The sequence below is a fragment of the Arachis hypogaea genome, chromosome 9, assembly GCF_003086295.3.
Source record: "Arachis hypogaea cultivar Tifrunner chromosome 9, arahy.Tifrunner.gnm2.J5K5, whole genome shotgun sequence".
Lineage (NCBI taxonomy): Eukaryota > Viridiplantae > Streptophyta > Magnoliopsida > Fabales > Fabaceae > Arachis > Arachis hypogaea.
In genome coordinates, this window is record NC_092044.1 from 34,702,950 (window position 1) to 34,716,708 (window position 13,759).

The window sequence follows — 13,759 nt, forward strand, 5'->3', positions numbered from 1 at the left end:
TAATATAGCACCGGAGGCCTGGCACCAAGCACCTGCTCTACCATAGCCCACGTCTCCATGTCGTACCACCTACCGAAGTCACGGAGGCACCCACCAACGGGGTTACCGTGTGCGCGTAGGCCTAGGTGGTACGCCACGTCTTGCAGGGTGATAGTGACCTCACTCCAAGGGAGATAAAACGTGTGCGTCTCCGGACGCCATCGCTCTACAAGTGTCGAAATCAGGGAATTGTCAAAAGTGAAGTCCCTGAGGGGCACCGTGTCGCCAAATCTGGCCTTAGCCAGATATGGGACGATGGCGTCGGGTGGAGGAAGGGTAAGACTCACTCGCCGAGGCAGTAGAAGGCGACGCCTCTAAAGAATAAAAACATAATTCAGCCTTATAAAGAGATTATTATAAATTTTTGTTTTGTTGAATTATTACTCTTTTTTTTTGGTTTAGTAATTAGATCAGCTTAACTTGCACCACAACACATTAGACGTTAAGCAAACATTTCTATCTAACCTACAGCTACTTCTACTTAAGAACATACTTCTATGTTTCTAGCCTAGACATGTCTCTAAATTACATATGCCAGTAAGAAAATCCTAATTAGAACGTTATAATTACTAACAACCTAGCACAAGAAAAACAGAGTTCCAAACCAATAACTAAGTCATAACAAATTTGCACAAGCAAATAGAGTTCTGAATTCCTCCTAGAGACCTATCCCTAAACCATTTAACTACATTCTTGTCACTACAGAACTACCCTAACAATGGCCATATACTTAGATTAAACAAACAAAACGCAACTAATCTCGAAGTCGGCCGCCCCGACGTAATGCGACGTCTCGTTCAGCCTGTTGATAACTCCGTCGTTTCCCGCCTGGCGCGCCATCACTGTATTGGTCTAAAATAAGGTAGAAAATGGTTAAAAGAGGGGAGAAAGAGGTTGACTAAGTCAAAATGGAGCCCGGAATACCGCTGTAAACGACTTATACTTATAGGCGCAGATAAGTCTTATCTCGTTTACACTGTAAACAAGATATACATGTGGCAGCTGACAAAGAGAAAGATCTATGTAGGTGGTGAATACCATGACAAAGAGAAAGATTAACATCATGTGTCTACAAGAAACAAAATGGGTCGGTGTGAAAGATAGGGAGTTGGATACCTTCAGGTTCAAACTTTAGTATATAAGAAAGGTGAAGATCATAGGAATGTGGTAGGTATTATTGTGGATAAATAGTGAAAGAAGGATGTAGTGGATATCAAGAGGGTGGGTAATCGGATCATCTCTGTTAAACTTGTGATGTAAGGAGGTACTTTTGATGAGATTAATGCTTATGCAACGCAAGTGAGATTCGGACGAGCAACACAAGATAAGGTTTTGTGAAGATCTAGAAAGTTTGATCAAAGACATACCTTCAGGAGATAATATTTTCTCAGGAGGAGATTTAAATGGCCATGTCGGAAGAGAAGTGACTGGATGTGGAATTATTCATAGAGGTCATGATTTTAGGGTAGTTAATATCGAGGGTAAAACTATTTTATATTTTTCTTTAGTTTTTGACCTTCTCATCGCAAATACATATTTTAAAAATAGAGACGAACATCTTATAACCTATAGGAGTGGTATGACAAGCTCTCAAATTGACTTCCTCTTGTTGAGGAGAGTTGACCAAAAATTTTACATTAATTGTAAAATTATTTCGGAAGAAAGTTTAATAACACAACATAGGATGCTCGTCATGAATTTTTGCATTGAGTAAAAGTTGAGAAAAAAATATCATACGAAAAACCTAAGGATGAGGTGGCAGTGGATGAAAGGTGAAGAATAAAGAAGCTTCCTAAGACGGGTAGGAGAAGAGGCAAAGTGGGAATGGATTGAAGTGCGAAGGAGATGTGGAGGGAGATGTTAGAAGTTATTAGAAGAACAACAAAAGAAAGTTTTTGTGAATTTAGAAGGATATGACCTAGAGACAAGGAGTCCTGCTAGTGGTGGAATGCGAGTGTACAAGAAAAGTTAAAGGCAAAAATAGAGTGCTTTAAAGAGTGATATTTGTGCCACAATGCAGATAATTGAAAAAAATATAAGGCGGCTAAGAAAGAGACAAAAATGGCTGTAAGTGAAGAAAAAATAAGAGCATATGAGGGTCTCTACCAGCCTTTAGGCACGAAGAAAAAAGAAAAAGGTATATATAGAATCGCAAAGAGCCGTGAAAGAATAACTAGAGACTTAGATTAGGTTAAGTGCATAAAGGATAAAGACGGAGAGGTTTTGGCTCAAGATGAGAAGATCAATTAAAGGTGGAAGACCTACTTCTACAAGTTATTTAATGAAGGACAGAAGACTCTTTTGAGCCTTGGTCAGTTATGTACGAGAGAAGAAGATCAAAACTTCGACTACTATCGAAGGATTTGAGACTTCGAAGTAAAAGAGATTCTAAAGTAGATGAAAAATGGCATGACAATAGGACTCGATAATATTCTGATTTAAGTTTGAAAGGGTCTTGGAGAGAAAGGTATCAGTTGGTTAACCATGATTTTTAATGTCAAAGAAGATGTTAGATGAGTGGAAAAAGAGCACTTTGGTACTTATTTACAAGAATAAGGGGGATATACAAGGTTGCGAAAATTATAGAGAGATTAAACTCATGAACCATAATATGAAGTTATGGGAAATGGTGATAGAATGGATGTTGAGACAAGAGACACAAGTAATAGAGAACCAATTTGGTTTTATATTGGTTCTATATCAGGCAGATCCGCCACTGAGGCTACATATCTGTTAAGAATGATGATTGAGAGGTATCGTAGTAATAAAAGAGATCTACATATGGTGTTTATTGATTTGGAAAAAAATGTATGATAGAATGCCAAATGAGGTCTCATGAAAGGTTTTCGAAAGGAAAAAAATAAGGATGAAATATATTCGTGTAAGTAAAGATATGTATGATGGGCTACAACTAGTGTGAAAATTCAAGGTGGTGTGACAGAGGAATTTTCTATTGGTATAAGATTACACCAGAGATCATCCTTAAGTATATACCGTTTCACATTAGTCTTGGAAGTACTCACATAACATATCCAAGAGCCTGTGCCATGATCCATGCTTTTTGCTAATGATATCTTCCTTAAGGGAGAGTCAAGAGAAGACATAAATAAGAAGTTGGATTTATGGAGAGAAGTTCTATAAGTGTATGGTCTGCGCATAAACCGTAGCAAGACGAAATATATGAAATGTAAGTTCGGCCGCCGAAGGAAAAACCCTAATACAAAGGTGAAGATTGGAGAAAATATCCTACAAAAAGTTAAAAATTTTAAATATCTTGGGTGCATCATACATGATAATGAAAAAAATTGAACATGATGTAAATTATAGGATCTAAGCAGGTGGGTCAAAATGACAGAGTCTATATGGTTTTATATGTGTAAAAAAGTGCCTTTAAAACTTAAAGGTAAACTCTATCACATTGCCATCAGACCAGTCATGCGTTATGGTACAGAGTGTTGGGCGGTCAAAGGAGAGCACCAACATAAGTTAAATATGGCAGAGATGAAGATGTTGAGATAGATGAGTGGTCATACGCGACTGGATTGAATAAGAAACGCAGATATAAGAGAGAGAATTGGAGTAACACCTATTGTGAAAAAGATGGTAGAGTTACGTCTCATGTGGTTTGGACATGTGAGAAGAAGACTGACAGAGCATTCACTCAGGAGGATGGATGAGATGGAAAATGGATAAGAGATGAAAGATAGATAAAGACCATCCATGAGATGATCAAGTGAGATCTACATGTAAACGGTCTCTCTGTAGACATGATACATGATAGACCTTAATGACGTCGTTTGATCTATGTAACTAACCCCACTTAATCGGCCAAGACTTCGTTATTGTTATCATTGTTGTATTTTATATTAACAGTAAATTAAAATTAATTTTTTCCTATGTGGAATCTTATTTTGCTTCTATACTATACTTTTTTTATTTTGAACTTTTCAAGATATACATCGACTAATATTTATATACAAAAAGAATTGAAATTGTTTTGATTTAAATTTTGATTTCTTTCATATTTATTTATACTATTTAAAAAATAAAAATAATCATTATAAAAATAGAATTTCACTCTTTAAATTGTAATTATAATTTTTTTTACAATTTTTTAATCATTGAATTATATTTAAAAAAATTTAATCTGTTATCAATAACAAATATTTAAATAGACTTAAATTTTCAACAAAATACTACTTAATATATTAGGCCGGGAAATATCATAGAGAATAAAATAAATAATTTTTTATATTTATTATTTTATACAAAAAATAGTCAATAAAATCATGAATCCCAACAAACAAGATGCTAGTTATTAATGTAAATAAACTAAATTCATAAGTATATAATTAAATTCAATAATCAAATTATTTACAGAATAAATTCATCAAAAATAATGTTTAAATATAATATTTTATCAATGTTAATATTTATATTTGATTTGGTAAATTTTTTTTAATATATAAACATTTTATTTTGTGTTTATTAAATAAAAAAATTGTAACACCTTACCACATAGAGACTTATGCTTAAGTCATAAGACAGAGGTGGCGAGGTATTATGTCCTCTAAAAGTAAAATTATATACAATAATAATAGTGAAAAAAATTTCTAACTAGGAGCCTTTGAAGAAAAATGGACAAATAAAAAACGTTAAATTAAAAAGCGCAACACTCCCGAACGCCATAACATAAGCGAAGCAGGATAAAAGATAAGCTGACACGGATGTATATACAGAAGAGTACTAAAATACAGATAACAAGGTTCAAGACTTGGTTCGCGAAGGTAACTGGCCCGAACATATAAGTATATATACATATATACATGAGAGCCCAAAAGACACCCAAAAGATAGAATTACAGAACCTGTTTCTCCAAAATAACATCTAAGAAGAGTCAATACAGTATATATATAAAAGTGGAGATAATAAGTATCTAAATAAATACAGATAGCCAAAATAAAGCCCCGAAAGATAAGGATCTTTGCTAAATCAGAAGCTTCCAGCATGCCTCAGCAAGGCGCCTCACGTCCTGCATCTGAAAACCACAAAATCCACATGGGTGAGAACCGGAGGTTCTCAGCATGGTAATAGTGCCCACATATCTAACATATAATGTCCTGAGAAAGTCGAAGGCAATCCTAGAACTTCCGACATATAATTAAAGCTTATAAGCATAACTAAACCATAAAGATAAAACAGACAACTAGCTAAGGGTCTTCAGAGCTATCTAAAACTCCCATTTCCAACTCCTCCGAACCTCCCAACTACCAACGGAACCAAAGTTCCACAAACACAATTATTTCAAGCAAGGAAATCACAAATAGAAAGCAGATACAGTAGTTAAACAAGTATCAAGTATTTATGCAGTCAATTAGGCATTCTAAACAAATCACACCAAACAAACATATAAATGCATATGATGCATGCCTGTCTTAGTGGCTGATGAGTCTCATTTGTTAGTTATCAAGCCAACTTGACGTGTCCGGTAGCTAACCCAGACACAGTCCCTTTGTTGCGCCTTATTACCATTAGAGGGAATCCGTGCCCTGTTACCATTAGAGGGTATCTGTGCCCTATCACCATTAGAGTGTATCGGTGTCCTATCACCCTTACAACCAGAGAGATAAAATTACAAGCATACTCATATTCAAAATTTTTCATCATGATTCATTTACCACATTCATTGATTATCAATTTTGTCATCATTCATAACATCATAATCATTTCTGCACACTTCATTTTATCCAAAAATCCGTCCACAGAATATTACAAGTCTAATTCTCCTTCTCGAGACTCAAAATGTAAGTATCTTAGAAATCTGAACCCATTTAAAATAGTTAAATTGAATAAAATAAAATAAAAAAAGAAAACCATTTTCTCTTTGCAAAAACTGGTTTCAAGTTTGAGAGCTCTGCACCAAGACAACAAGCTACCCTGTTCTTAGAAAATTCACCAAAAATAATATTTTCACTTGATGTATCTGAAATTTGCCATAAATAAACTAAACTTATAGAGCTTTAAATCAGTCAAAGTCCCATAAAAAAATATTTTTCTAGAGAGAGTTATACTGATTACAAGTTTGCTTTCAAAAACTGGTTTTGCTGTCAAAACAGCTAAGAGCTCTATTATTAAAACAAGCACAACTTCTAAACAATTTATGAAGGTCTGAAATTTCTACACAAACAAAAAAATAGTCCCAGTCTCAATGTCGTTTTGGTCCCACTCAAATTTACGGCCAGGATTGGGAGATATAAGCTTGGAAAGTTGCTGGTTTGATTATGCAGCAGCAGAAAATCAGCTTTAAAGTAACAAACTTCAAAACTTTATATCTCCTAATCCAACCGTTAAACTTTAACCAAATTTTGTAAAATTAATCTAAACATCACATAGATTCAAGAAAAATTAATTTTATCCAATTGTGATGGTAGATCAATCCCAAAAAGTGTTTGAAGCTGCTGCCAGAAAATCAAATTATGCAGAATTTTGCAAAACCTCAACTTTCAAAACATTTCGATCCCAACCCCTTTAAAACTTACCAAATCTTACCATAGTGGCTCCAAACCAACCCCAATTATATCACAACACTTCTCAACTTACCAATTCACCACCTCCATCAAGTTCTCAACCCACCACACACAAATCATTATTCATTTTCAAATATTATCATCATAATTCATCACACATTCTCTTTAACTTTATCATTCAACACAATCATCATCAATCATTTACCAATCTCATACACAAGATTAAACAATACAACTATAATGGCATCAATCACAACCTCAAGATTACTAACCTTCATACATATCAACCAATCTCAATTATCAACAACAACAATAATTCAATCTTATCATATGCTTAACTAACTTAAGTTTTCACGACATATTATATTTTAGATACGAGAAACCAAAATCATACCTTGGCCGATTTTCTGCTCAACCCGGAACATTTCTAATTCAACTTTTCCTCAACTTTCAAGATTCCAACACCTCTAGGATCAGACTTCTAGCTTGCAAATTATCTCAGGCTCCCAAAATCTCCATCAAGCTTCAATCCATTTACATATATACCCTGCCTAACACACATAATATGCACCCATACATACAAACTCAATATCTAATCACAAAAACACAAGCATTTGACTTAGGGTTGAGAAACTTACCACACCCAAGGATCAAAGAGACAAGATTAAGCCTTTTCTTCAAGCTAATTGGATCCTATAACATCAAACAGCCCAAAATCTCAATACTTTAACCCAATAATTTCGAATTCAAGGACTGAGAAAACTGAAATAAAACCATGGCTTACCCCTTGAATAAAGTTTGTGGGCTTTGTAGAGATCAACTCCGCGGTTGCGTGGCCGCAAATGGTGCGGCGATCGGAGCTACGGATCAAAAGTTATGTTGGATTGAATAATGAGCAAGGATTTGAACTCAAGGTTCTCTCCCCAAGTGTATGAGCAGCGTGTGTTTCACTTTGGGGAAGAAAAGGAACCGAGTTCTTTGTTTTAATGAGCTTCAGTTAGGCTAAGGGCTCAATACGGCCGGTTGGTCCGGTTTGGCCCGTTCGGTCTAATTTTGGTCGAAATTCTTTAAAATTAGTGTCAAAATTCTCATTTTAATTTTCTCTATCATATTAAACCATAAAAATCACTTTCTAATTTTCTAGAACAATTCCTAATTTATGGCTTAATTATATATTAATTAACTGGGTTTTACATTCCCACCTAACAGAAACTTTCACCCTCAAAAATATCGTTCGCTCCAAGAGTCCGCGCGAGTGGTTCCCTTCTCAACCTGACCTTAGCTGTCCTAATATCTTCCCAAGTTTTTTGCTTTCGCTGCGTTACTCTGATCGCTATTTATTAAGGACCTACCTAATCGTTTACGCTAGCTAAACCCTTATTAAGATAACTTAGGGTCGCCTACAATAGATCATGATTTTTCATTCAACCATGTGTTACGAGTAAATACCAATCTTCAGTATTATCCAAAGTGGTTAAAAATTAAGTTATCAGTTTTCTTATTACCTCATATTCGAGGATCGGATCCGGCTGTACCCCAGTCCCTTCTGTGCGGGCAATCTCTGACCAAATGTCCTGACTTTATGCAACTGTAACACAAACCCAAACCATAACGACACGGCCTATTTGGGTGATGACCTCCACATCTCTGACAACTCAAAACATCTGAAGCAGCCGCTGTTTGTTTTCCCTTATCATTTCATTGGGAATCCTCATTCGTCACAAAGCTATCCCGTCCTTAGGGAAAATGTTGTGTGTATCCTCTTCTTCTCTTAAACTCTTGACCCCTTGGTGCAAATCCTTGGTTATGCTCCCTGCGGTGGGATTCCCGGTGGTCTTTCTCCACAACAGCAGCCTTCCTCACGCATTCTTCAACGACACGACTCTTATTCACAAGTTCGGAAAAGACCCTAATCTCCATCGGTCCAACGGAGCTCAGAATGTCACTCTGAAGTCCTCCCTCATACTTAATACACTTCCAATCCTCAAAGTCTCCAGGAGCACCCTGACAGATACGGGAAAATCGACACAGTTTCTCAAACTTGTTTGTATATTCAGACACGGACATAGCACCCTGTTTCAGTTGCAGTAACCCATGTTCCTTAGAGAATTCGGAAAGTACTTCTTATAAAATTCCACCCGGAAGGCATCCCAAGAAATAAGATCATCGCCATGCTGCAGGAGGCGTCGTATTCCCTGCCACCAATGCAATGCTTCCCCAGTAAGCTGATAAGTAGCAAATTCTACACACTGTTCTTCAAGCATCAGTTGTGCTTTTAAAGCTCGTTCCATTGCCTGAAACCAGTTATCGACTTCAGTCGGATTGGTGGTTCTCCCGAATATCGGTGGATTGACTTTCAAGAAAGTTGCGAGAGTCATTGGGCCTTGATTTTCATTTCCGCCATTTCCCAATTACCGTGATTCATTTGTTGCCCAGGTGCTGTCGCAGTGGCCTGTATAGCAGCAGCCATATTCTCCAATGCAGCCAAGAAGTTTACTGGATTGTTTGTGTCGGTTTCTGGTTCCTCATTACTAGCCCGACCTCTCCCACGACCTCGATTGCGTCCACGAGGCGCCATCTGGTTCCTATACATACCAAACAATCGATATCAAGTTGATTAGTCTCAATATCGGAAGTCTAGTGCTTCAAAGTCCCAAATGCATGCTCATGAATGTTTATGCCAGTTATATCAGTTAGATATCCTAATAGCATATAAACACACACACACACAGAGAATACACAGAAGCATAGTCAATTCGTCCCTCAGACTCTACAGGAACGAACTACTCTGATACCATAATGTAACAAAAATCATATATTTGTATTTAAAACTTTAAAAAACTTGGAATATTTTTCAAAGCACCAAAAAAAAGTTAATTTATACTTATAAAAATTAAAAAGATTATTATAATTTTATATTTAAATTTATTTTTATATTTATGTTTAATAAAATCTTTTTGAATTTTAAAAATTAATTTATCTATAATTGTTATTTTTTTGATGATTCAAATATAATTGTTATGATTTGTATTTATCAAAAATTAATTTCAGTTTAATTTATTAATTATAAATTTTATAAGTTTAAAAATTATATTTTATATTTTAGTATATTATACAAATGTAAATTTGGTAATATGGAAGAAGCACGCCAAAGAGTTATAGTTCAAATAGTATAATCTCCTCATACTCATTTAAAAAATTGCAGGTTCGAGTCTGTTGGTTGAAAAAAAAGAAAAAATAATAAGGATAAAGTATATTTTTTGTCCCTAAAGTTTGACAAAAGTTTCAAAAATACCCTTAAATTTTATTTTGTATCAATTTTGTTCCAAAAATTTTCGATTTGTATCAAATATACCCCTAACAATTAATTTTTAAAAAATTTAAGATCGATTCAACAACAATTTTATAAGAACAATCCCTCAACACAAACAAATTAAGCATAATTTTCATAAATTATTGTTAAACAAATCTTAAATTTTTTAAAAATTTAACCGTCAATAATATATTTAATACAAATTCAAAACTTTAAAAATAAAATTAAAACAAAATAAAAATTAAGAATATTTTTAAAATCTTTTCCAAAATTGCAAAGACAAAAAAAATATAACTTACCCAAATAATAATGCAAGAAGCACGGACCAAATTGAATCCAAATGAACGGTTGACGCAGTAATGGTAAGCACGTAAGGTAGTTTCAGTGCGTCCCACATGCTCTGTCAAGTTTCAACTTTCAACACAATTACTTTGCATCTTCCTCGAAAGCAGCAATTTCACTTCAAAAATATCAAAAATCCAAATGTGGAGCCTTCCTCCATGTTTCCTCGAACTTATCTTGCAGTTTCAGGTCAAGCGCTCCGACAAGGAGTATTTCAATTACTAAAATTGCTGCCGCATATGTGAATTTCAAACTCAAAACCAAATAACACAATAATAATACTTTCAGTGTCATGGAGATCGACGAAGCAAAGTTCCTCTGCAGCTACGGCGGCGAGATCAATCCCCGCGGCCGCAACAACAAGCTCGCTACGTCGGTGGCACCAATAAACTTCTTTATGTTGACCGTAGAATTGACTTGACAGCCATGGTTGCCGAAATCTCCAGCCTCTTTGACGGCGCCTGCAACGGCGATTACTTCTTCAAATACCAAGTCCCCGGCAGCGATGACCTCAATGCTTTAGTCTCCGTCACCAACGATAGAGACCTCCACAACATGATGCTCGTGTTCGATCAACTCTACCGCGATTCTCCTAGACTCCCCCGCATGAGACTATTCCTCTTCCCAAACCCTAACAAACCTCTCGATTCGGTTAAGCCAGACTCTAATGGGCTATCTTCGAATCTTTGGAAGCATGATGTGTTTATCAGCTGTAGAGGGAAGGACACTCTTACCAGATTCACTTCCCATCTTGTCAAAGCTCTGAATCAAAAACATATAAAAACCTTCATTGGTGATGAGCTTCACAAAGGGGATTGCATCTCGGATTCTCTTACAAGAGCTATTGACAATTCGTCTATATCTATTGCGATCTTGTCAGAGAATGTTGTTACCTCAAGTTGGTGCGTCGATGAGTTATTGAAAATAATGGAGTGCAGGAGGAAAGTTATACCTGTGTTTTATGGTGTGGATCCATCTGATGTACGAAAGCAGCTAGTAAGTTTCAGTGAAAAATTCAAGTCTCACTTGCAGAGTAACATTAACAATCTTCTGAAATGGATGGATGCTCTCGCCAAAGTTGCAGATTTAGAAGGCTGGGATTCCAGCTCTTGTAGGTAAGGATGAATTTATTTTGGGTTCTCTCTAGATTTACATTTTAAGAGCAGCATAAAAGCAAACATTTTTGAAAAATTGTTGGAAGTATAGTTTTTATTTACGTCTTCAATGCATTACAATATTTGGAAAAAATCTGGATAAATATATGTTTGTGATTTTATTAAAAAAATTTTAAGTTTAACTGTCTAAAATAAACATTCATGAGAGTTTTAACTTTTAACCCAAATTGAAAGCATTAGGCCAAAATTGAATGAATAAAAAGGGTTAGGACAAAATTAATGAAATTAAACGTTTGGCTATTTTTGAAGAAAATAGCGAAGTTACGGACAAAAATTATATAAATGATTTTTATCATTATGCTAGTAAAATGTACCTTTAGGATAAGATGGGTAAATCCTTTGTTTTTAATTAAGAAATAGCTGTTTAGATGATCGATTTTGTAATAGGAAATAACTATTTGACTTCTTTAGTCAATTTTAATTTCTGATCATATGATGCAGTAAATCTTGTCTGCTCCTTACATTTGTTGTATTCATATTGTAGGGACAACTTTGAACTTGTTGAAAAGATTGTCAAGGATGTTTTGCGAAAGCTGAATAATCCTTGCCTGCCTAAGGATATCAAGGGTGTAGTTGGTATTAATAAAAATCTTGAAAAGTTAGAATTGTTATTAAGTTCGGTTCCTGATGAACAAACTGGAATAATCGGGATTTGTGGGTTGGCAGGAATAGGCAAGACGACTGTAGTGAAGAAATTATTTGAGAAACATTCTTATCGGTATGAAGGTTCCTGTTTCTTAGAAGGTGTTCTGGAAAGATTGGAAAAGTATGGGCAGGAGATAGATGAGTTGTGTAATCAACTTCACTCCAAGTTGTTAGAAGGAAAAGACTTCCCAAATAGCATGGCAGATACAAATTCTGCAAAGTGCTGTCTCTGCAGACAAAGAAGTTTCATAGTTCTTGATGATGTGGGTAGTTCAAAGCAATTAGAATACCTAGTTGGAGACCTTCAATGCGATGGTGCAGGAAGTAGAATAATTGTAATTACAAGGAACAAGAGTGTGCTGGAAAAAAGAGTTGAAAAAATTTATAAGATGGAGGTGTTAGATTTTCAAGATTCCCTTACTTTGTTTAGCTTGAATGCATTCAATCAAAATTATCCAAAAACGGGATACCAAGAGCTATCATGGAAAGCAGTTACCTATTGCAAAGGTGTCCCGTTAAATTTAAAAGTATTGGGTTCTTTTCTTCATTCCAAGAGTGAAACTGAATGGGATAGTGCGCTGCAAAAACTCGAGAAGAATCCTAATGCATCAATTCAAAATGTGTTAAGATTGAGTTATGATGGGTCAGATTATCAGCAGAATCACATTGTTTTAGACATTGCAACATTTTTTAAGGGAGAGCAAAAAGAACAGAGAATTGATGTATTAATAAGTTCCCTTCTTGATGAGGCTCTATTAGCTATATATGATCATTTTGAGTTGTTGCAGGATTTGAACAAGAAATGGGGAGGGGAATCATTAGTCAGAAATCTATCAAGAATCCTGAAAATCATAGCCATTTGTGGGGTTTTGGTGATAATTGTGATGTTTTGGAAAACAGCAAGGTATCGGACATAATTATTTTTAGGGTAAATTACACTAGCCTTTCTTGAGGTTATCTGATATTACACTTGGCATTGCTGATTTGTCATATTTACATTAGCATCCCTTAATGTTATGTTTATAGGATATGCCAATTTCGCATATCATCAGAGTCACGTTTATCAAAAAATAAAAAGGTAAAGTATATTTTTTGTCATTGAAATTTGTTAAAAGTTTAAAAAATATTCTTAAGTTTTATTTTGTTTCAATTTTGTCATAGAAGTTTTCGATTTGTATTAAATATACTTTTGACAGCTAAATTTTACTATGTTTAGAATCAATCTAGCAATAATGCATGACAATTATGTATGATTTGCTTGTGTTGAAGGTTGTTCTTCTGAAATTATTGTTGAATTGATCATAAGTTTTTTTAAAAAATTAGGCGCTAAAGGTATATTTGATCCAAAATTCCAAATTTAAAACTTTTAAGATAAAATTGAAACAAAATCAAAGTTAAGGGTATTTTTAAAATTTTTAGCAAACTTTAGAATACAAAATGTACTTTATTCAAAAATGAAGGGTAGTGAGTGTAATATCACTTAGTCCTCCAGAGAGGTTAGTGTATGTTTTTACACATTGAGGAGTTCTATATGTAATATTGCTTAATATCAGGAGAAGTTCGTATTACTTATCCTTGTTTTCAGGAATAAAATTGAGTAGAATAGAGATCAATTTAGTTTGACCTCCCACACACAATTCTGATTTTGTTTAATTTATTTTGTTTATCAAGGAACTCATTCAATTGAAGGAGTAATAAAGTTATGTCTCAAAGTTGAT

General features: G+C 34.8%; 1 protein-coding gene and 1 pseudogene across 1 annotated transcript in view; both read left to right on the forward strand.

Annotated features, from left to right (window-relative positions):
- The window catches only part of LOC112709094 (disease resistance protein RPV1-like), an 86,177-nt gene that overhangs the window by 25,654 nt on the left and 46,764 nt on the right, over positions 1 to 13,759 (forward strand). The window lies entirely within an intron of this gene.
- On the forward strand, positions 10,514 to 12,958 carry LOC112709092 (disease resistance protein RPV1-like; annotated as a pseudogene).